This window comes from Podarcis filfolensis, assembly GCF_964270895.1.
Source record: "Podarcis filfolensis genome assembly, chromosome: 3".
In the NCBI taxonomy this organism is placed as follows: domain Eukaryota; kingdom Metazoa; phylum Chordata; class Lepidosauria; order Squamata; family Lacertidae; genus Podarcis; species Podarcis filfolensis.
In genome coordinates this window covers 31,704,854-31,726,523 of record NC_139606.1, presented here as the reverse complement: position 1 = coordinate 31,726,523, position 21,670 = coordinate 31,704,854, and the positions used below count along the sequence as shown (strand labels likewise).

The 21,670-nt window shown below is 42.2% G+C and overlaps 1 long non-coding RNA gene across 1 annotated transcript in view; it reads left to right on the top strand.

Annotated features, from left to right (window-relative positions):
- The first annotated feature begins 1,431 nt into the window (after positions 1–1,431).
- Positions 1,432–21,670, top strand: part of LOC310759858 — a 66,329-nt gene continuing 46,090 nt past the window's right edge. The window contains exons 1-3 of the long non-coding RNA XR_014546581.1: positions 1,432–1,522; positions 1,823–1,908; positions 4,950–5,018. This is a non-coding gene — a long non-coding RNA (uncharacterized lncRNA). The remainder of the gene's footprint in view (positions 1,523–1,822; positions 1,909–4,949; positions 5,019–21,670) is intronic.

The window sequence follows — 21,670 nt, the reverse complement described above, 5'->3', positions numbered from 1 at the left end:
AAAATTTGGAGATGTGCACATTTCAAAGGATGGCTGCATCTCTGCCTACATATTGTTTCGGGAAGTATGAATAAGGCAGCTTTTTTTTGGATTAAATTGCAAAGCAGGCCAAATTTCTCTGCCATACCTAGGCAAGTCACGTTAAGTTGCTACCAAATTTTACCAAAAGCAACATTCTCTGCTCAAGGCTATAGAAATTATATTGAAAGAAAATTGATCGAAATTTGTGAAATTTCTCAAGAGATTTTAGGTTTCTCAGTCAGGATATAGAATACAGGAATGTATAAAGCAGCCTGCTGAGTGAAGCCAGAGGCCTATCTAGTCAAGCCTCCTTTCCTCACCATGCCTACTCACCTGTGATTCCTAGTATACTGCCTCCAACAGTGGTGGTCACATTTGTTAATCTGAATTTTCATAAACTCCAACATTTCTCTGATGAAAATTGGGACATCCTATTCCATGACAATGATGATGATGATTTTATTATTTATACACCGCCAGCTTCCAACAAATATAAAAACATAATAAAACATTAAACATTAAAAAAATTCCCTCTACAGGACTGCCTTCAGATTTCTTCTAAAGGTTGCCTAGTTACTTATCTCCTTGGCTCAGGGGTTACATAACTCCATACCTCCAATATTTCTCTGATGAAAATAGGGACTTCCAAAGGAAAAGCGGGACATTCTAGGATCAAATCAGAAACTGGGATGGCTTCTGTGAATCCGGGACTGTCCCTGGAAAATAGGGACACTTGGAGGGTCTGAACTTTTGCTAGTCTGAATGAGAAGCATTCATTATTTCTAGTGGCACTTGTTTTCACACACATGCAAAAGCTGCATTCACAGGAGGCCAAACATGTCACAGTTTCCAGAATTACAGTCGCCAATATTACCAGCCTTGATGCTTAACTAACTTTTATTGCAACTTATTCCTCTGAGCACTGTCTCTTTTACAGCAGTTACAGAAAGATAGTACCTATTCCTTTGACAAAGCAGGGCACCTAATCGTCCCTAGCAATCAAAGAATTTTGTAAATGTCACTGCACTTTGTCACAGCCACCCTGCTGCTGCTACAACAGTCACAAGTTCGCTTGAGTGCTAAAATTCTTTTGCCTGACCTCTGTCATTCCATACACAACTTCTATCAGAAACTGAAAGCTGCCACTCTTCAATGCTTTAACCCCCAAACGCCCCACTTTTTTTGTTTTCGTTAAAGACAGTAATTATATCAGATGAATCATCAGTGCAGTTTCAGGGAGCATGAAGCAAGTCTATTAAGGGTTGATTTGCAAGCTAGGCTGAACAGAGTCGCTCAATTGCAAGTTTCATAGGGTTAATTACCAAGTGGTAAGACTATGGCAGGATCCACCCATATGCAGATGTATGTTTGAAGTTCTTTGCTGCTTTACGTGTCCCACAAAGTGGTGTTGTGGAAGAGGAATGCAGAGGAACACAGCTCCAGGTTGTCGTTTTTCAGAGCAGGAACTGTGAGGTCATCTGCCAGGACCCTCTTTGCTCTGGTAAGTGAACGAGGCTTTTGAGTTTGGCAGATTAGCAGAAAGCAGGTCAAAGAATGAACAAACAGAAACAATAAAACACAAGCTGGGTACTACTTTCCTGGGTTCTATCTCCCGCTGCATGAACACACACTTCTCTCTGTGACCGTGAAGTGGAAACTGGAGCCAAGTTGGAAACTATTTGCCAGAGACTGCAAATGTTCCCACCTCTAATTATAACTACAGTTGGTTTGTTTCCTACTGAGGTCTAAAGTGGTGAGCTTGCACCTTTCAACAGATTCTTGTCTCTACTTATGCTTTTAGCAAGTCTCGTCATAACACGAGGATTTTAAGCGGGCTGAAGAGGTGCACTGATGTTGTGCTGACCTCCTGTACCAAGGTAAAAAAAGGTATTGATTTTTTATTATTATTTGTTCTGCTCAGCCAGGGGCTGTTGAAATACTGCAACAAAATTGGAGGATATTTCAAGGCATTTGGAAGCAAGAAAGCATTGTAAATCTCACAAGAAGAGCCTGCTCTTGCAAGATTAGCAGATCCTTGGGTGGGTTGGGCGGGTAGAATCAAATACGAGTCAGCCCCCTGAATCTAATCAGAAACTTCAAAGCACAATCATGGCAGAATGACAGCTCTGGTGCAAAAGGGAGGTACAGACATCTCATATCCTTGGCACAGAGATGGAAGCATGTCTCTATCTCTTACATATCTCTGCTACACCTTGAACAAACTGAGCAGGGTTACTTAAATCCACAGTGCTTTGAAATGGATATTGAAACGTTCCATAAGAGCTTATGCTTCCTTCACCCACCTTATGCTTCCTCAAGTACTGAAACATGTATAGTGGGCCCTGGGGACATGAAACATCCCTGTCACCCATGTGACATACCCACCCTGCCTCCCCCACTTCTGACTTTGGCATGTTCTGCTTAGTGCCGTGCAGTTGTGGCTGGTGATGCAGGTGCGGTTGATGGCTGGCCTGGCTTTCTAATGCCACTCACGGCTGCCAGTGACCGATAGGGGCAAAGTTACTGCTAAGGGCAATGCAGCACAGTGCAGAAGCAGAAGCAGATCAGTTCTGCCATTGCACCTGCACTGTGCCTAACTCCCTGATACTTTGCTTCCTGCCTTCTCAGTAACTGGCAGCGGTTAGCCTGCTCTGCAATGCAGCTCCTCCTGTGTCGCTCCATTGATCAACATCTGTCTTCCAGTTCCCACCCCCACCACAAATAGTGGCTCATAGTCTGGAGTCATCCAGTCCCGAAGCAACTTTGCCATCCCATCTGATTGTGAGAACCAGGCCTGCGCTGCACTTCTGTGCTGTTAGAGAGAAGGAATAGTCAAGCGCCACCAGTGGTATTTATAAGCCATCTGATTTATAAGCCCATTATCTGAGGCAAGAGCACTTCTGCTCACTAGAGATCACATCAACGAAGAAATCAGATTTACAAATCCATGTGGTTTGTGTGCAATTAGTACTTTTCAGTCCCGGGGTTTTCCCCTTTTAGCCAAAACTCTCCTCTCTAAACATTGGTGATGGCTTCATCATTACACTCTAGGATGGCCATTTTGTTTTTTGGAAGGGCTCTGGTGCCATGAAGAGCTGCACGACTGCAAAAGATCAGCAGGTGATGCTTTCCCCTCCACTGCATGCCCTGGACCTGTGGAACGTCTGCCTGCCATGTCACAAAGGCAAATGAAGCCTGTTGGAGAAAAGATGGCAACCCCATTGCACTGACACTTGAGCACTTTCAGACCCAGGAAATTACTGAAATATAGTTTTGTGGGTTCCCACCTTCCTGTGCAAATAAAGCCTGCAACCTTTGTGCTTTCTTTAGAACACCGACTTTGCTGAAGTAATTAATCATTCACAGTGTTTTTGCTTCAAGCCTGCCTAAGGCACCTTGTCTCTCTGTGGGGCTTTCTTTGAGCCCCCAAGCCTCCCTCTGGAGCAGAGTACACAGGCATTCTCCTGTGTACCGAATGGTAATCAGCAGCTTATGCTTTCAAACAGGGGAGATGTCTTCATTGATTCCAGCCCTTCTTCCTTTCTCAGGTCGGCTGACCTTAACATGCACACTTCTTCTTTCTTAATGATCTAGTTCTGCTGGAGGTCGATAAATATTTTGACGCCCACTGCAATTGCTTCGGGAATGACACTGTAGCACAGTCGCTACATTTCAAAACCTCAGTCGCTGCTCCATGCATTGAAATTACTCACAGAAGCTTCCAAGGTGTCGCCAGCTGTTTATGTGAAATGAAACTGATTTCCTATGTGACAGATTATCTGCCTTATATCTGTTTACCTTCTATTTCAGAAGATACTGCATGACACAACTGGTTTCCTTGTCAAAAACTGCAGATTTGCAGTGTGGTTTATTATGCATTTGTTTGCGAGGGAAGGTTATAGCTTCTGCCTGCCCCTCCAGTAAATGGAGTATCCCATTAAAGGGATCCACTGGACATGCTTCTGTCTGGATTCCTAGGAGAGGGAACTCCCTCACTTCCAGTTGACTCCAAATTAAATAGACCAGAAGGAGTGTGGTCTACCCAACGCCTATGCCAAACCTCTTACATTTGTAGTCAATAAAGTTGTGGCCTGATTTCACCCAAAATAAGAACTTCTTGTGTCTCATTATTTATTGTTTAAGATGGGGACACCTGGGCACGCAACACAGACAGACCATTGGTCTACCCTGGCTGTTGGGTTTCCGACAGAGAGCCTTCCTAACCTATCCTGCAAGGACCAAGGATTGAACCTGAGACCTTCTCCATGTCAATCAGATGATCTACTGCTGAGATACAGTGCTTCTGAACAACAGTGGTTGTCACGACAGCATTGCTCACCTGACCTGTTCACCATACAAAGCGCCAGGGAGCTCAGTGCAGTGCAGGCTCAGTAGCAGAACCAATCTGACCCCATACCAGCAACTGCACCTGCCAAACTCCTTGCTATCTTGCCTCTCCACCTCTCAGCACCAGGCAGCAACACACACCATTAGGAAGCCAGGTTATCCTGCCTACCATACTGCTTCCGGTGACACCTAGATATGAAGAAAGAAGGCACACAAGCAAGCAGTCATAGTTCCAAGGAAGCATCACCCTGCACCCAGTAGCCAGAGAAGCACCTCTTCAGCACCTTGATGCATATATTTCATAGCCTGGCCCTAACAGAACCAACCTACACCTCCCTCTCTCTGCTGCTCAGATGCCAACTGTTTAACATTTTCATTACATCTTCCATCTTCCAGGTAGAGGAGGTTCCAGGTACCTTCCAGAATGGGTTTTGTGAAGTCAAGAACTAGTCTCATTAAAATTATATGCCTCATAATCACACCACAAGGAAATGATGTTTCATTGCCAGGCAAGGAGTGCAAGTTATCTCCTATCTTCATATTCCTATTATTTATTTCATTCAGGGCTTCTTATTTTTCAGCCGAACACGCTGGAACTCAGTTCCGACACCTCTCAGGTGGGCTCCATTGCCATGAGAGAGGTGTTCATGGTGAGTTCCAGCACCGCTTCTTCTAGAAAAATAGCACTGATTACATTTATATACCATTTTTCCCTCCAAGGAGCTCAAGATGGCATATACGGTTCTCCATCTTCTTGTATTATCCTTACAAAAACCCTGTGAGGTAGACTAGGTTGAGAGACAGTGACTGTCCCAAGGTCACCCAGTGAACATCATGGCTGAGTAGGGACTAGAACTCTGGTTTCCCAGGTTTTTAGTCCAGCACACTAACTACTACACCACACTGGCAGTATTGTATCTTCTTCCTCCCTTAAGGTAAGGTCTTTGGCTTGGAGAAGTTCAAGAACAGGTTGGAAAGGGAAGAGTTAGGAGACAGAATACAATGTACATTTTAATCCCACTTCAGCTTGAAAGGGGCTGGAGCCGATGCTGGATGGGACCATATACATGAGCAACGGGGAAGTTCACATTAAACATTTCCCACATTTGAAGTCATGCACCTTCCCTACACCTGATCTGCCATCAGTGGCCCATCTGTTGATCCTAGAGAGAGCCTTGGCCTATCAGGGAAACATAGTGCATGGAAATATGAAAGCTGATCAGAATTACCACTATTCAAATCATCAGCTAGCTGCTCCCTGGAAGCAAAATCTCCGAGATATTTTCCTGCTTATAAAGCTCATTATTTCTCACAACTACTCTCCTTAATAGCTCCATCCGTGAGTCATTAGGCAGCCAGAGAGGAAGAATATAAATGCATTAATAAAAAAAAATGACAACATACTGCAAGAATGGCATTCACCAACACAGTTTAAGACAAGATCTGTGTTTTGTTTTTTTCTAATGTAGCTGGTTGGCCTCTGCTCCCTTGGTTGTTCCTACATGATGAAGGGTTGGTTAAGGCATTTACTTGAGCAGCTACATTATTTTCTGTGATGGAGGAGAAAGCATGTCCCTTCTCCTCTACCAAAAAGATAATGGGAGAAATCCAATATTTCTACTTGCCAGAAGGATCTCCCCTCATGCACTGTTCTGAGGGTTCTCCTGACCCACTCAGAGATGATTTGGGGGGGTTCAGAGCAAAGCCCCATTGCAGTGGCAGGACTTGTTATGCTGGCTTCTTCTAGACCAACTATTTAGTTGAATCTGTCTCAATGTTGTGAATTACCGTATGTGAGCCCTGCATCTGGACAACAGATTGTGTTGATGCTAAATCAGTGTCAAATCACTCCGTCTACAGAGCCATCAAGAAAATCTCTTTATAGTATGAGGTTTGTTTGTTTGTTGCTGTTGGTGAGGTCTGACATCCATTTTCAGAGAGTCATCATGGTGTAACTAGAATGCAAAAATCTGGATGGGAAGTTGGGGAACCCAGGTTGAATTTTTTGCTTAACTTTGAAATTCACTAGGTAGCTTGGGATAGGATGCCAGCCCTCAACCAAACGTAGCTCACAGGGGATGTTATGTGGATAAAATGGGATGACCCCAAGCAGGCCACACTCATGCCATTTGAAGGGATAATGAGAAGCAGAAGGACATTAGAGCCTTGTTAGATCAGACCAGTGACCTGTTCTTACAGTAGCTGACCAGAAACCTTTGGGAAGCACCAAGAAAAATAATTAGATGGTACCCATATCAGTGATTTTTTTGTCCCTTGCCCACCCTACTAGCATTCAAGCAGCATCAACCAAACAATTTGCTATAATGATTGTAGACCTTTATAAACAAATCAGCTATTTTGGCCAGGCTGACTCAACCAGGATTATCCCGGAGTTTATTCCCTGAGGTTAATGTTACTTAATGTTTTGTTCCTCTACTGAAAGCACTTCCTTCCTGGACGTCATCAACTATTGTAGTTAGAATTGCCTTGAGGGCTCTGGTTCCATCAAGAAGCAGATGCACTTTTTCCATTACAAATGCTGATGCAATGCCTAGCTGGGGTCAGGACTACATTTGACATAATTGCCCAAGGCAGATTTTCATCTCTGAAAGCTGCCAGACCCCATAAGGATCAGGCATAAGCCAAGATCAAAACAAGCTTGTCGACTAATCTCCTTCACTTTCATTTAAAAAGTGTACACTTTGGCATCTGGGTCAACAACTTCTGGTCTCTTGTATTCACTGCATGTAGGAATTCGGGAATGGCTCCAACAACATCCAACATCTCCCAAAAGGCTGACTAACAGCGCTGTTGATTTCCTACCATGGCAGCCCAAGCAGCTGTATTGGGGGAGCACCCATGTTTCAGAGGTCATTACAGTTTGGGGTGACCATCTGTCCTACTTTAGAGAGGACAGTTCTCGGTTTGAAATAGTGTCTGGTTGAAATCAATTGGAAGAACAAAAAAAGTGTTAAAAGGGAGAGCAGGTACCTTGAAGCTGTCCATCAAAAGTTAGCTCCTGGGCAGCATATTGACATCATACAAGTCATCTGGGCACAGTTTTCCTCGCTATGATGAGATGTATTTATTTTTCAGTAATAATCATTACAGTGGTACCTCGGGTTAAGTACTTAATTCGTTGCGGAGGTCCGTACTTAACCTGAAACTGTTCTTAACCTGAAGCACCACTTTAGCTAATGGGGCCTCCTACTGCCGCCGCACTGCTGGAACCCGATTTCTGTTCTTATCCTGAAGCAAAGTTCTTAACCTGAAGCACTATTTCTAGGTTAGCGGAGTGTGTAACCTGAAGCGTATGTAACCTGAAGCGTATGTAACCCGAGGTACCACTGTATTTCTAAATTTGTGTCTTTATGTATAATATAGGCACATTTTACAAAAATCTACATCTTATTCCCTGTCCCCATTTTGGGAGATGCAGAAGTAACCCCTCTAGTAGACTTCCATCTAGGGGCAAAATACTATCCCTTGATCTGCTGGGATGAGCAAGTTGGGATGTGGTTGGTTCCTGGATCAGCTGCCTTATGCCAGTCTCAGCCAAAGATATGCTGACATGCTGTAATTCCCCCATCATGGCTCAGCTGTGACCCAGCTGGCTGAGCCGAGCCAGTAGAACATACGCCAGGATAAGCCCTGAACACCTGGAAGGGAGGGTGCAGGACTGGAAGGGTGGGAGAGGGCTTACTCTGGATCCTAACTCTGTTCAGCTCAGTCATGTGACCCAGGATTCTGTGGGCGGAGTCACATGCTTTAAATGTGTGCTGGGTGTGCTTCAAATGTATGGTGTGGATCTGCTGGAGCAATGCAAAATACATAAAATGCTCATACAGTGTCAGCAGCTGGAGTCAAGGACAGGTCAGCAATAAAACACCTGGAGTCAGTGAAGTTAACTCTTTATTCAAAGGACCCAGAACAATGCAGGCCTAGTGATCACAGCAACTCTGCCCCAATGAGGCAGTTGTGAGGACTGAAGGTCCCCGCCTTCCCACAACTCTCTAAGGTTCCTCTCCTGGTTCCTTCCCCAGCAGCCTAAGCCTTTATCGTCTTGTTTCTCTTTGCCCTCTTCATTCTTCTTTGTGTTATGGAAGATAAGAGGGGAGGGAAGTTGGTCACAACAGGAGGGCAAGATCCCCTGGCTTCTTCACCAGCTTGCCTCCACTCTGCTTCTTGACCTTCTGCTTCTGCCTCTGCTTCTAGACTGTTCTCTGCCCCAGCCTCTTCCTGCTCACTAAACCCTGTTACCTCTTCAGCTTCTGACACCTCCTCCTCCCAGTCTGCTCTCTCTCCTCCCTCTGATCCCCTGGCTCTGAACCTTCTTCCTTTGGAGGTTCCCCAGGTGGTGCCTCCTGCCATTCCTCCACCAGTCCATGACACCCAGTAACATACTAAGAACAAGTCCTACTCATCACACTTAATGATGTGTAGCACATGCAGCCCTGATCTCACCACCATATATCACCCCAGCACTGTTGAGATAAGTTGTAGTGACTGCAGTGCCAGGAGCATAGCTCTGTTGCTCTTGCCCACCACGTGGACCACTATTGGAGAAGGAGGAATCTATGACTATCACCTCCCACTTTTCTGCTAGCAGGATCTTCAGCTGGTTCAAATACATTTTTGTGAACGGAAAGGGGTGCTTTAGTTTCAGACCCAAGTCAGTATCTTTCTGTTAGTCATGTTGCTTTCACTGAAATGGATGCAGAAACTCTCACTGTACCAAACAGTTGTTAAAACATTTTGTAAACTTTTGTGATAACTCGGGGGTTCAGTTCCATGACCTTCTCCTTATTGGGTGATTTGACAGAATTAACTTGGAATGTGTAGATCCAATAAACGATATCAACACTTAGCCCAATAAAGGAGCTACTCAGTTTTATGCCTTGAGGATCAGGTTGTAAAATATAATAAACTTGTTATATATTCAGTTTTAAATATGTTTGTTAAATGTTTCTAACCAGCATAATTGCAATGGAACCTGCAGACAAAGATAGCAAATAAAACTGCCCAATTTTTTATTTTTAAAATTGCTCATTAAATTTTATTTTTTTATGAGCATCTTTTAAAAAAGACATTCTGAGTTGCAAATGCTAAAGCGTATAGCCTTCACTGTGCAAAATTATTCTGCCCCCTTGATTCAATTGGCAGCAATAGCCAGGGTTGCTTATATGCACTGATTCTGTGAGAGTGGAGGAAAAAACACAAAATTCGGCTTTGAAAACATAATTCCCATGGCCACTTCCCTTATGTATAGGAAGCTGGTAGAACTTAATAATAGCTGAACTTAAGCTGGTATAAATTAACCCTGTTATAAACTTTGTTCAGCAAGGGAGCTACTATAGGCTGAGCTCACCAAGAGAGAAAACAAGCTTTCAGAATAATTTGATTTGAACCACCCTTTTTGCCAGGTTTTGCTGGGTTACCAGGTCATGTGACTGAGCTGAGCAGAGTTTGGATGTAGCATAAGTCTCCCCACTCCATCCATTCTTGAAACTGCCATCCCCCCCATTTTTCAGAGTTTACACCAGCATAAGATCTGCCAATCTCAGCTCAGGTGGCTGAGCCAGGATTCATGCCATCACATCTCTCATTGAGCAAGGATGAGGGGATTATGTTGGTGTAGTCTGTCTGTGCCAGGAACCAGTCAGCTGAGCCCAGTGGTGTAGCATGGGTTGACAGCACCCAGGGCCACACAGAAGGGGGAGAGGGAGGAAAACGGATGGAGTACAAAAACGGATGGAGGACACATGCACATTCAACTACCTAACAGTGTCTGCGTCGCCCAGGATATCACAGCTGCAGAGATAAGAAAAGAAGAGTCCTTCTGTTGTCTGGAGAGGTCACTTCCTGGTTCCCATGGAGGAGCCGTTTTCAATGGATTCCAGCAATGGAAGCATACAGCTGTATTGAGGCAGCACCAGGTGTTGAAATTCTGCGCCCTCTAACAATTTTGCACCTGGGGCAACCACCCCTGTGCTCCCCCCACGCTATACCACTGGCTGAGCCCGAGATCCACTAGATCCTAATTTGTTCATCCCAGTGGCTCTTGGGTTTGGCTTGTCCCAAGGTTTGTGGTTTTAGGGCTAAGTTGGACTATCCCCCTCAATTCACCATCCTATTTGCAGGCAGCAAAAATGAAGAGAAGCTTTGCTTCTATCACAAGCAGCAGCAGCAGAAAGAGAGAATGAGATCACCCTGGCTTGTCACTTTGGGGAAAAGGCCATAGCTCACTGCTGGAATGTTTCCTTTGCATGCAGAGGGTCCTTGCTACAACCCAAGTAGGGCAGGCAGGGAAAGATCCCTGTCTGATACCCTGGAGAGTTGTTATGTCAGTATAGATGATTCTGTGCTAATAATTATTATAATTATGAATCCATATTCATAATGACTTGACATGTCCAATGAGGTGCATTGCAATCATGGAAGGATCCTTGATCTAATGAGGCCTTTCCTCAGTGGAACTGAAGGCTGGTTTGCTGATTCATACTTTCCACTGCTCCTCCGAAATTTATACTGGAGGGCTGGGTGATCCTTTCAAGCAGTATGAGAAGTGACATGGAGGGCAGCAGAGGGAGGAGGAAATCCATAAAATTTGCCTCCCTTCCCATCCTGCTGATGGAAGGTTCTGCTGGATCAAAGAGCTTTCCATCAGTGTAAGAGGCACAATTGCATACACTTAAGAACACGTAATAATACATAGCTTTGGATGTCTTGATAGAAGAAAAGCACTTTTAAAAGTTGCAGCAAAGAAATCTAGCTTAGCAACAGAGAAGTTGAGGGAAACTGAAACCAAATGCTGCAGCTAAAAAGACAATTATTAATAACTTTAGAAAAAGACTCAATTTTAAGAAAAAATTCATGGGTTTTCTTTAATATAAAAAGCAGCATTTACATATATAAATGAAGACATTATAAAATGGGGAAGACACCAGTGACTCAAAAAATTAATACAAGTAGAAAGACATTTCGTATGATGGCAGTGTTGAATTGTTGAAAGAGAAATTCAGAGAAATTCATTCGGCGGTTTGTCGCCCAGCCGTAAGAGAGGTACAGATATGAAGCCTGAAACCAAAAGGTCATTTTCCATTAACTGAAGCAAAGAATGAGTGCTATATACCTAACTGTGAGAGAAAAATAAATGAGAAGTGTGGAACTACAGGAGCAAAGTTGGAAGAATTATAGTGAGAAGGGAGAATGGAAACACCAAAATATTAAATAAACAAATATGATTAAATAAATTAAATAATTTATGATTAAATAAACAAAACGCTGTTGGATTAGCAACTAGCACCCAACATAAACCTTTGGCTTATATTCACTTCATTTTATCTTTACTGGAGTTTAATACTGTCTTACATGATCGGAATACGACTCAAACAGATTTATGAAGAGGCTGAGAGAATACACCACAAACGAAGGTTGGTGTGAACAATTACTCCACGCCCCGTCCCAAAGATCTAAGCAGAAAGTTTACAAATGGGCATTCCGAACCCAAGATCCACTGAGCTGAGCGAGTTAGGATTTGGCAGTTCTATGGCTTGGCTGATCAGTTTGCAGCAGAGCCAGGCTATGCCAGTGTAAGTCACTCCTCAACCTGGCTCAGCCAGGGCTCACACTATGAAAAACAGATAAGCCCTGAAAAATGGGTGCTCTGGAAAAGTGGTGGAGGAGAGGCAGGGCAGGGGGACTTACACTGGATCTTAACTCCATTTAGCTCAGTCATGTGACTTGGCAACTCAGCGCCGATTATACTGGCAAAAAGAGGGGATTGTTTTCCCTCTGCCAGACTTAGGCTGGCTCAGATGGCAGTAACCCCTCACCTGAAAGGAGTTTGGAATAGAGTTAATTTGCACCCGCTGAATTTAAGACTGCATTAAGTTCCACCACCTTCCTTTGCTTAGAATTGCTCTGCCTTTGTTTACCCCAATGCAGGAGAAAGAAATCAGCAAGTGTGGGCTTCACCTTTCCATTTGTACAGCTCTGCTGTGGTGGCAACGAGACCAAAGGAGCACTTTCAACTAAACTAATGAGGGATAGGTAGCCTACGTTTGTATATGGTGTCTTTATATTTCGTGATGGCACACCTTCCTTTACCTGAAGAGGTGTGGAATCTGTGGCTGTTTGGATGTTGCTGGACTCCAAACTCCAAATATCCATGACCATTAGTCATGCTGGCTTGAGCTCTCACCAGCTCTGCTACTCTGCATATCTTAAGCTCTCCTCTCCCACTCAAGTGACACCTTCTTCATGCAACTTTCTTTTCCTTACTGTGGTTTCCTTAATGCTACAGAAAAATATTGGCTCTGAACTCAGAGAGTCTAATATTGTAAGTGCAAAGGGCTAGCTAAGAGGTTTTTAACTCATGGGCCTCTATTGCTCTATATTCCCATCAATTTTCCATATGTGTACAAAAAACTCTATGTGTTTCAATGGTCTCGGTGTTTTGGGGGTATACAATACTTGTTGAATTTAGTCATTATAGCATTATATTCACTTTTCTTATTCTGCAGAAAAGAAATTGTATATCTCCTGCACTTATTCCTAACAACATGCAACGAAAAAGATAGTTTATCTGGTTTTTCTTCATTCTCTATGGCACCCTATGGATAAAGTTCAAATCTTTGCCTGAATTTTCTGCAGTTTTTCAGTAATGTTGACAGACACCTGTTGGCTGGATGACAGTTGCAAGCATTCTGTTATTACCATTCTCCTGCTACCTCCTGCAACCAGGTCTCAATGTTTGTGTGGGTCTCTTCTTGTCCACAGTATCCAGCTGCCCCTACTTCTTCTTCAAACATCTGTTTGCTCTTTACGTCTGACGCCATGGGGTTCACCCCCATAAAGGTCAAGTAAAATAAGTTAATATAATGGTTTATTGCCGATCAGTTATAGATAGGAACAACATCTGGTGGGGCTCTTCTCTAAATTATCTCTTAACTCTCTTTCCTATGTCCCTTGTAAGGAAGTGTCTCTAAATTACAACACTCATTGCAATATTGTAAAGAGGGACAGCTAGAACATATGACATATGCAAGGCACACGTGGATGGCTCCCATATTATGTAATAGTCACGGACATTGCTGTGATTATTCATCATCTGGGAGCCAGCAAAGGAGAGAAAATGCTTTAGGAGATCATCTCCTGCAGATGGAGTTGCAAGCATGGGATGACAGATTCTATGCAATGTTTCTTTCTGTCAAACCAACAATCGCAAATGCTCCCTTCCCAACAAATAAGATTGTGTTAGGTAAAGGGACCCCTGACCATTAGGTCCAGTCGTGACCGACTCTGGGGTTGCAGCGCTCATCTCACTTTATTGGCCAAGGGAGCTGGCGTACAGCTTCCGGGTCATGTGGCCAGCATGACTAAGCCACTTCTGGCGAACCAGAGCAGCGAACAGAAATGCCGTTTACCTTCCCACCGGAGCAGTACCTATTTATCTACTTGCACTTTGACGTGTGTTAGACCCAGCTTAATCAGCAAATCAAATCTTTAATTCAGGAGTGGACAACCTTTGGCCCTCCACATGCTCTTAGGCCACAACTCCCATCATTCCTGGTGAGGATGACTAGAGAGGAGGGGAGTTGGTCACAGACTCCCTACCCCTTCTCTAATTCTGCTCCTAAAAGTTACAAAATGAAGATGGGCTGGAGTCTGAGTGATGCTCCTGCCAAGAGTAAAGAAATCAATTACACTTCTGAACACAGAGCAAACTTTCATGTTCAAGCAGAGTATATTATAGCTGTCATTCAAGATCCAATGACAGATTTGTCCCCAAAATTACAACTAATGACAAACAGCATGAATGCAGTCACACACCCAGTCAATAGATTGCATCATTACAGGTTGCCCTGCTCTGTCAAGTATTGATTACCTTGTGAGACATAACCAGGTAGCAAGAATTATCCATTGTAAATTGGCCAAGAATAGCAGTTTTAAACTCAAACGTCTTTAACGTAGAATAGCCAAACTCATTTGGATAAGTGATTTATTATACACTCCTTCCTGGGGCAAATGAATGATTACGACAAGCCAATAAATTGCAAGGTGCTGGCCTTGTTCTCTCTAGATCTTTTGCTACTGTTGTTGTTTTTTTAAGACACAGAAACACACAGCAGTTCTACTGGGTGACAGACAAAAGCCAAAATTGGAAAATAAATTCAGTGAAAGCCAATGTGGTATGTAGTGGACTAGGACCTAGGGTTCAAATCCCTAGCCAGCCATGCAGCTCATTACTAGTCATAGTCGCTCAGCCTAACCTACTTCTCACAGGATTGATGTTAGCACAACATGGGAAGAACCATGTATGCCAGCTTGAACTTCTTGGAGGAAAGATGGGTTATATGGATTATTTTATTTTGACAAAATCATCATCATAAATAAATAAGAATAAAAATGTGCACCCCACCACCAAGACCATTCCATTGTACCTACCCAACCTCCCAAAATTTCAACACCTCTTGAGATGGTTTGATCCCTTTCCGTTTTAACAGTACAAATTCTACAAACACCCTCCGTATCTCCTCAAAACCATTTCTCCTGCATATTACCCATGTTACCTTAATAACACATGTTAATTTATCATTAATAGCTATATACCACGCCTCTTTATACCATTCTGCCATTTTATATTCTGCTTGCCTCTTCCACTTCCTAGCTATCATAATTCGTGCAGCTGTCAATAAATTTGTGAGCAAGTCCTGTGAACCTTCCACCCCATCGTAAGTTGATAATAGTGCTACCTCTGGACTTTTGGTCAGCTTTAACCCAGTGATTTCTGTTATCTCCTTAAACACCCTTCACCCAAAAAATTATACATATGGGGTTTTTTTTTAAAAAAAGGAAAGCAATGCAAATTCAATACAGCTGTCACAATCCAAAAGAACCAAGAATGTACTCAAGTGTACATTGTTATTGTACTGTCTGCTGAACCCTGATCACTCATTCAAGCTTCACACAGATGCTGGTAATCTAATAATTATATTAAACAGGGGAGCACACTAGGGCTGTACATGGGATTTGGATGAATCCCAAACGGAGGCAGGATGCCTCTGAGGAACCTTGGGTTCATTTGAGGTGAGGGAGAATCTCTATAGAGCCGAGTAACCCAGTGCAGGGCCACCTGAAGTGATTCATAGTGTCTGAGTGACCCAAACATTTTAGAAAATGCTGCAGACAAATGTCAACTAAAAGCGTAACTATATCTCTAAGCTCACCATCTCAAGTAGGTTTGCAGAATCAAAACTTATGCCTCTAGCTTAAAGAAAACACCAGGGTCAGAAGGGGGGAGGGGGGAGCTGCTGTGTGACTGACAGGTCTAGTTTATAATCAGAGGTAATGATTTTAGCAGCAGTCTCCAATGCTTTGGAGAGGGAGCAGCTTTGCAAGAGCGAAAATGTCTCTAAGCTTAAGAAAGATTACAGGATGTAGAGGGGAGATGGTAGAGGGACATCTTCATTTTAACTGACAGGTTGATCTTGAAATCGGATGGAATGACTTTGCATAGAAAGTAAATCACTTTGAATTCCCCACCCCACCACACACACACACAAAATAATAATTCAAAGATACTTATCACAAAAAATGCCAGACTATTTGTTTGCAATTTGGCACTGTGTGTGTTTTGTTTCTAAACCCAGAGACACCGTTTTCATGTCTGCAGTTTTGAAACTACAGTGGTACCTCAGGTTAAGTACTTAATTTGTTCCGGAGGTCCGTACTTAAGCTGAAACTGTTCTTAACCTGAAGCACCACTTTAGCTAATGGGGCCGCCTGCTGCTGTGCCGCTGGAGCATGATTTCTGTTCTCATCCTGAAGCAAAGTACTTAACCCGAGGTAATATTTCTAGGTTAGTAGAGTCTGTAACCTGAAGCATATGTAACCTGAAGCGTATGTAACCTGAGGTACCACTGTAATTGCTCACAAAATATTAGAAGAGATTAAGCAATTCCTTAAACCAAACAAACAAACAAGCACCACCCATCACCCAATTGCAATGGCTGCCCTTGTAGGAAAACCACTACAGCAATCTTTCTGAAATTTGGCAGGCAAATTTCATCCACTTCTTTCAAAAGTTCAATGAAAGTTATAGCATTAAAAATATATATATAAAAAAATCAATAGTGAGTGGGGGAGGGAGAAATGAAGCTGACCTGGACAGACCCCAAGTTGGTCTGCACTGAATTTTGTGATTGGTGCACATGCCAGCAGGGTTTTTAATGCAGGCCTTTTTCGACATCTCTTCCTAGGGGAGAAAGCAGAATTAAATGTAACATGTGCACCAGTCTCACTTTTCTACATAATAAATATGGAGGGTTAGAAAGGTAGAAAGTACATTTCCTGAGGCCACCCATGGAGCTCCATAAGCAAACTGGAATTTTGACTCAAGTCTTCATATCAAAACCAGCTCAACCACTGAAACTGGAAAAGAACCTTATATGTTCTGATTGTGAGTTGTGGAGTTCATCAACTCAGCATCAAAAAAGGACTCTCTCTCCTAAAAGAAGTGTCCAAAATCTTGAAAATGTTGTAAAGCACAATGATGGGCCTCACTCAGTGCTAGATTTAAGGCTGTTTGGGACGTCCACCCACAGAGAGCACAGAGCTGAAGGGATACAAAATTGAGAAGATCCATAATTGAGAAGATCCATTTTGGGGCACCAAATTTTGGCCTCGCACTGGGCGCCATATTATGAAAGATTAACCAAATCCATGCCTGCCTCACTAGGTCCATCTATTCTGTTTCTTCTGTAATATGGTGTATGAATCTGTTTAATACAACTCCCATCATCCTGGGCCATTGGCCATTCTGGCTGGCACTGATGGGAGTGTCAGCATTGCCCTTGAGCCAGTGCCACGAACTGGACTCATCCACTTCAGCCCGACTGGGCTAGGCGAGCTGGGTAGCACTTCCAGAGACCACCTTCTGCACAGGAACAGGTCAAAGTGCTGTGGACTCACAGCTTAGTGTTGTGAGCACCGGATTCACTCCCACAAGAAGACAGTCGTCGCACAGCAGAGTATAGCAGAGTATAGCAGAGTATAAACGACTCGGAGAGCAGCTCTGTATAATATCTTCTTTATTCTATCTACAACTATAATACAACTATATACAGAGCTAAATGAGGTCTAAGCGTAAATGAATGCTGAACTGCACTGAGTGTCTGCAGCTGCTCTTAGCAGCAACCTTATCTATACACACGATCTCTAACACTCAGTCTCTCTCTTTCCGACACACTGACTGACTGACTCTTTGATGTGGTGCTGGAGTAGAATAAGTAGAGAGCAGAACACCGCCCCCTCCTCTCTGGAGAATCATCAGACTCATCAGGAGATTCTTGGATATGGGAGGGGTGAAATCTCCTCAGGGAGCTGTAGTTCAGCAGCATCTGTACGCCTACCAGATAGTTTACTGGGTACTGTTTAGTGTCTTTCCATCCACTGAATGTTTCCACTACCTGTACACCTTTTGTGAAGAAAACAAATGCCAAAATCACACTGCAGTTATTTTTGCCACCTGTAAATCGTTGAAAAAGAATGTTCTAAGAAACATTTTTATAGCAAGGAGGTTGAATTGTGCACAGTTTTCCCAGTGATTGAATGTGTTTCTGACTTATGCATGGCTTGCAACCATTTCTTTCTCCAACTGTTGATTTATAATATGAGGTCATAATATATTTTTCATCCACATCTTTTGTTCTGTTTCGTTGAGTGAAGTTTTCTTTTCTTTAATCCTTTTTAAAAAAAACTTTTCCACAACAGCTTGCAATTCACTTCTGTGCTACCCAGTGTAAGATGTGGCTGCTGGATTGTGGGTTGAATTCAGGTGTGTGTATTTCGTTCAGTCTTCTCATACTGTAAATAATATATTCCATTTTCACAGTGCATTTGTTCACTGTTACCAAGAAATGACTTAGTATGGATGCCTCTATAGTTCATTAATATGGACTTGTCATCAATATGTGTGTCATTGGGTAAGCACTTTATGTATTCTGGGTTAGCATTTTTGTATTTTGCATTTTTCCAGATTTAAAATTTGTTGCATTTATCTTGTTAAGTCTCTCTAAGACTTTTGGGCAAAGTGACTGACTAATAACAATAAGAAAAAGAATAGTCTGGACATCTAATTCATGGCTCTAATTGAGGATTGGTTATAATTTTCCAGAGAAAATAATGAAAAAAGTCCTAAAACAATTTAAGCCAGTGTAAGTGGCTGGAAATGATAACTTCCATGCATAGCCTAATAATGATAGTTTTCCGAAAGAGGATGCTGAGAAAATTGGAGCGGGGGGGATCAAACAGGAATGATCAATGAAATATTTGATTGTTTTGTTGCATATTAGAACAGACACCGTTCACAACTTGAAAGCCATTTATTTGATAATTGCTGGATGTTGTGCTTTGCATATGAAGAGAGGACAAAAAGTGATGACGTGATGTTCATCTCCTCTGTTTCCGAAAGAGTCTTTTTCTCTTACATTGGTCCAGTAGAAGAGGCAAAAGCAACAGCATCCAGCAGCAAAGAGCACATTAGAGTGGAGCATCTTCAGAAGCAGCAGAATGACAGATGACCACAGTGAGGCTGAATTAATGAAGGAAGGGAAGCAGATAGGTATAAGTGGGCAAGGCACATCAAATGGAGAGTCAATTAAATAAGAATTCCTCTCTGATATTTAAAAGCCTTACACTTTGCCCCTGGCACAGTCATATGAAATATGCCAGAAGATGGATAGCTTCTGGGTGTGTGCAATAGGTTGCCTTTGAAAGACTCGTAGGCTGTGCACTGCTTGGGCATGTTATTTTGATGAGCAAATAAAACTTTTAAAGCTCTCAACTTTCCCAAAGTGGGCTTGCGCTGGGTAATATCATTTTCCTTCCACCAGAATTGAATCCAGACATCCAATTTAAATCTTGGCAGGCTTACAGGAACATTAAAAGAAAATTAAATCTATTTTGGTAGGCTGAGCACCTATCTTTTAATTTTTTATTTTTAGATAAATGTTTAAAACGCTCGGCTGTTTGGAATCCCTCCCTCTCTGAGGACAAAACCCCAGTAGTTCTAACCCTTTACCTGACCTTTCATGGAAATTTATTCAAAGGACGTGGTTTTTTTAGCAAAGAGGTTTTTGTGTGTGTTAGTAGCATCATGATGGGCAGAATGTTCTATATTCTTTGGGGGTTTTTCTTTTTGTTAAGCTTCCTCAGGTAAATGTTTCTGTCGGTTTGTTATGAGACTTTAGTGGTTAGGGAGAGAGAGAGAATCAGAGGCAGGCGGTGCAGTGCGTTGGCCATAACAATAATGGAAGAATAAAACAAATGGAGAAAGGGGAAAAAATATGGTGATGATTGCCTAGGCAGCAGCATTACAGAATATCTTTAGGAAAAAGAGAAAAGGTGGGTGGGGAGTATAAATTATAATAATAATAATAATAATAATAATAATAATAATAATAATAATAATTTGAAACTTTAACTGTAGAAGTGCAAAGCTCTGCTTTGAAGGATTTTGTAAATTAACTCAAGTAGAACTTTTCCTCTTTGTAAACTAATTCCCATTTAGAAATTAACTTCTCCAGACCCCCAAAAACGGTTCAAAAAGCTTTACTAACAGAACTTAGCTCCAAACATTACAAAAACAATGGAAATATGTTGCATCAGATATACATGAACATATACCACTCTCAGTAAAGACATGACTTTGTTATTCAACTTTTGAGTTAAAAATCAAACCTCCTTCTCTCCCTCATTTCCAACCTATTTGCCTCAGGCTGTTTTTTCCAGGGAGAAAGCAGGTCTGTTCTTCTCAGCAGTTGAGAACAAAAACCAATGTGGTCTAAGATGGATGACTTTCTTCATTAACATATGCAAACATCTTGTAACTCCGTCCAAGTATTGTGGCTGCATGTGACTGAGCTGTAAAGAGTTAGATCACTCCAGCTCTGTAATGGAAATTTACAGCAGGTCTCCATCTCAAGCCCAGGGCTTTTTTTCCAGCTGAAACTTACCAGAACACAGTTTTGGCACCTCTCAGGTGATCACCATTGTCACTGCAAGAGAACAATAGAGGCGTTCATGATGAGTTCTGGCAACTGTTTTTCTAGAAAAATATGACTGCTCAAGCCCCATGGAAAAATACAGGCATGCTTTTCCAGCAACTTCAATACAATAAAATCACTTGAGACACCCTGACTATAGCCCAATAGCTCTCAGATACACTGATCTGGATTTCTACTTCTCCAAAAGACAGTAAAGTCCTATAGTTTGTAACCAGCTGTTCTACTCAGGGTAGACCCATTAACATTTCTGGACCTAAGTTAGTTATGCCCATAATTTTCAATTGGTCTATTCTGGGTGGGTTTAACATTAAATGCAACCTATAACACACTTTCGGGGGAGCAAATACCATTGAATTCTGTGGGACTTCCAAGTAAACACAAATCAGAAGTGCTGCTCTTCTCCATCAACCATGTTCCTGGCTATGGAGAAGGGGAAATTAACAATACAACAGTGTATATATAGTGTACTCTGTAGTTCCTATTAGCAGGAGAACATGGAGAGTTATAATGGCTTGCTAATTGCCTATTAAAATGACTATAAAGGGTGAATTGTGAATGCTGTACTTTTTATCGTGGAAAAAGAAGACTGTAAGTTTTCTAGAAAATTGACATTATTCTATTAATAAGCATGAAAATGTTCCAATGTCCTATCATTAGCACACAGTCAACTAATAACAGAGGTTGTACAGTAACTCTTGTGGGTTTTTCCTTTTCTTTTCTTTTCTTCAAAATTTCTTGTAACGAAAGCATGAAAGACAGATAGGACTGAAGATCTGGATTCATACCAAGTGAGCTCGTTGCTAGACAACATTATAAAAGTTATGTAAGAGAAATTATAAGTCAAATCCAGCTCTGAGAAGGCTTGTGTGTATTTAACTTTATAACACTACTCAAATTATTTCCGCAAGACGAATCTGCGCAAATTACAAAATGGAAGGATTAGAAAAATAAGCCAAGGTAAACTGGATATAGAAGAGAATTCATATCTTTTCATTACTGAAAGGGACACCAGCAAATGAGTGTGGCGGATTAAGGATACAAACCCACAAAAACAAACAAAAAGCAGAGAGCTCTTCTCAAAGATTGCTATTTAACATGTTCAGATTTGGTTATCCATGCTGAGCAATTACAATTTAGGTATTTGGGTTGCAATCCTATGTATGCTGACCTTGGAGTAACTGCAACTGAACTCAGTGGGACTTCTGGCTAGACGTGGGTCTGCATCTCAGCCA